The sequence below is a fragment of the Miscanthus floridulus genome, chromosome 8 (genome assembly GCF_019320115.1).
Source record: "Miscanthus floridulus cultivar M001 chromosome 8, ASM1932011v1, whole genome shotgun sequence".
NCBI lineage: Eukaryota > Viridiplantae > Streptophyta > Magnoliopsida > Poales > Poaceae > Miscanthus > Miscanthus floridulus.
The window spans coordinates 69,734,261-69,737,182 of record NC_089587.1 but is presented as its reverse complement, the minus strand read 5'-3'; the positions used below and the strand labels follow the sequence as shown (position 1 = coordinate 69,737,182).

The 2,922-nt window shown below is 52.7% G+C and overlaps 1 pseudogene; it reads right to left on the bottom strand.

Annotated features, from left to right (window-relative positions):
- Positions 1–783: 783 nt before the first annotated feature.
- LOC136469317 (uncharacterized) lies at positions 784–2,214 on the bottom strand (annotated as a pseudogene).
- Between the last annotated feature and the right edge of the window lie 708 nt (positions 2,215–2,922).

Genomic DNA, 2,922 nt, shown 5'->3' with positions numbered 1-2,922 from the left:
CACCTTGGCGTAGTATGCAGCAGCGGTCTGGCTGCCCTTCTTGGAGGTCGCCAACTGCATGCGCAAGTTGGTCACTCGTGCCTGGGACTGCGCCGAGAACATGTCCCCGAGCGCTGCCCAGACAGCCGCCGAGGTGGTCTTGGTCGTCACTTGTGCCAAAACCTCCCTCGACAAGGAGTTGATGATGTGGGACAGGAATTGCTGGTCCTCCTTGAACCACTTTTCATACTCAGGATTGCTGGCGGTGATCTTTGTCTTATCATCCTTCACCAGATCGATGGTCTTGGCTGGGGCGGCGTTGGTTCCATCTAGGTAACCTTCAAATTGCGCTGCCCTAATGCCAGGCATGATTTGTGCCTGCCATAGGAGAAAGTTCTCCCTCATGAGCTTCTCAGAGATGGCTGGGTCGAAGGGTGAATGGTGGGAGTGGTTGGAGGAAGAGGATGACGCCATTGCTATGATTTATGGAAGGTAGGCTCTGATACCATGAAAAGCAATATAGCAAACATGATTGCCTATCTTGACTCATCACGGATACGTGTTAGCATATATATATATATAGATGTACAAACTTGCATTACAAGAAATTCGGTTGAACTAAATATGGATCTAACAAACTAATCCTATCTCAACCGAACACAAGATTGACGTGCACACAACCACGTTCATTGATGTGTTATACTTGCGTGTCACATTTACAAGATTGTTACATATCTTAACAGGCTTAGCAGCAGCCATCAGTAAATCCTAGCTAGAAACCGGATTTCCGGTTACCGGCCAAGATTATTCTCCCTGAAGAATGGCATCTGGTGGCCGGCGTGATATGGACGCGGGGTATGCAGCCCCATCCATTTCGTACCCGACCAAGTACTTCCATGAATCACAGTCGACGCCATCAGCCACCTTCTCGACATGCTCCGTGGCCATATTGAGTACAAAGGCTCGTGGACTACTGGTGCCTTCGCCAAGGGTAAAGATAAGATTGCCGCTCTTCTCGCAGAACCACCGAAGGTTAATCTTGTCTCCAAATGGTGGTATCTTGTCTTTTTGAGACCCTTCACACCGTACCTTGAGCTGTTTCATTTTGATGCATGGTAGTTTCATTCCGACTTTCGTCCACTCCCACTTGCCGTGGCCACCATCATCATCATCATCCCTGGTGCCGGTGCTGGGACAAAAGACTTTCGTTGTCCTCACGCCAAGGTACTTATCTAGTGCTGGATAATCTGAACCAAGTCCAGCATCGATGAATATAAGCTTCCCATCGGCATCCACGCCGGGGGTATGTTCAGGATGCCGGTCAGCGGCATGGGCACCTCGGCAGGCTTCGGGGTGTCAAGCCGCACCGCGAACGCCGTGTGTCTCAGCTACCAATAGGCCACGCCGCGGACCATGATGCTCTGGCCAAGCTCGCGCGGTTCATGGCTCGCCATCTTTGGGCCCGACCTTCTACCCTCCGTGCTCCAGCGTTGGGTGTCCGACGAGTAGGAGCGGACGAGTAGGAGCGCAGCGCCGTGAAGCTACGACGGTTGTAGACTATGATCAGCCGGAAGAAAGCCGACAATAATGGCCGTGGCGGGTCTTGGTCGTGGCCGGTGTACAGCGCGCACGCGTAGTCCCCCGGGTTGTCCGCGCCGGTGAGAGGCGGGAGCAATGCCATGTCCCCCCTCGTGGGCTCCAACAGCTCGCAGTCCAGGACGAGCACGGCATCGGCCAGCGTGGTCCAGGACGGGCACCGCAAGCCGCCGGTGAGCCTCGCCGCGGCGGCCGTTGGGACGAAGCAAGGCTGCGCGGTGTCGGAGGAGACCGGCCGCCGCCGCTCCTCTGGTAGAAGAAGCCTAGGGTGAAGCCGGGCAGGGACGACGGCAGGCCGCCTGAGAGCACGGCGGCGTCCTTGGCCACGACGCGGGCCCAGCGCCGGCAGGTGCCGGCGGCGCGGACCACGTCGGCCGCGCTGGGGAGCCTGGCCAGGACGGGCGATAGAGCGTCGTCTGGGAGGGAGAGGGCCGTGCCGTCGTTGTCGCTGCCAAGGCTGCCGTCGTCGTCGCTGCCGCCAGAGCACCAGGCCGGCAGCCAGCCTCTGCAGTAGGGAGCGGCACGGTGGGCCCCTCGACCATGGCGCGACGGTGGCATCTTTCACGCGATCAGATCTGATCTCGTGGGAATTATTGGCGATGGATCAGCTGAACGGCGCGCGATGGATGAAGGAGCACAGATTTATAGCCGCCCGCACACACGTGCTTTTCCGTTTCCGATTAACATGAGGAGTCCGAGACTTCAGTCCGAGCGTCGAATACTTCTAGCTGGGGGCCACGTTAGTAGGGTAGCTTTTTGGGCCTGCGTGCCATCTGCTGGGCTGACGGGCCGTGCATTTCCAGCATTGGTTGTTGGCCATGTGCTACGAAAAATACTTACTTGCATTGATTATATGGACAATTTTCATGCTGGAACGTAAAATGACATGAGTAGACTGTTCTGATTTGTTATTTTTGCATATATATATACATAGACTAAAATATATCTATATATGATGTGAAACTAACTCAAAAAATCTTATTTAGACATGTCCCATCTAGGAAAAATAATGGAAACACATTTTATCATAAAAATAAGTTGGTAACTGAATTGTGCTCATTTCACAATACTAGCACGTTGTCCATGCGTTGCTACGGTCAAATATAAATTATGTTGTTTTCTTTGGAAACATGAATGAAGCAAACAAAATAACTAACCATCTTTTGCAGCATTTTGAAATCCAGTGTCTTTTTTTAGTGTCGAAAAACTTGCCAGCAAGTTGATATTCGATGAAGCTACAACACTTAACATAAGTCTTGAAAAATGCAACCTATCAACTCAGGTGCATTTTCACATGACTTCTCCATCCTTCAGCAAGAAGGAACTTCACCGACACCTTCGATGTCT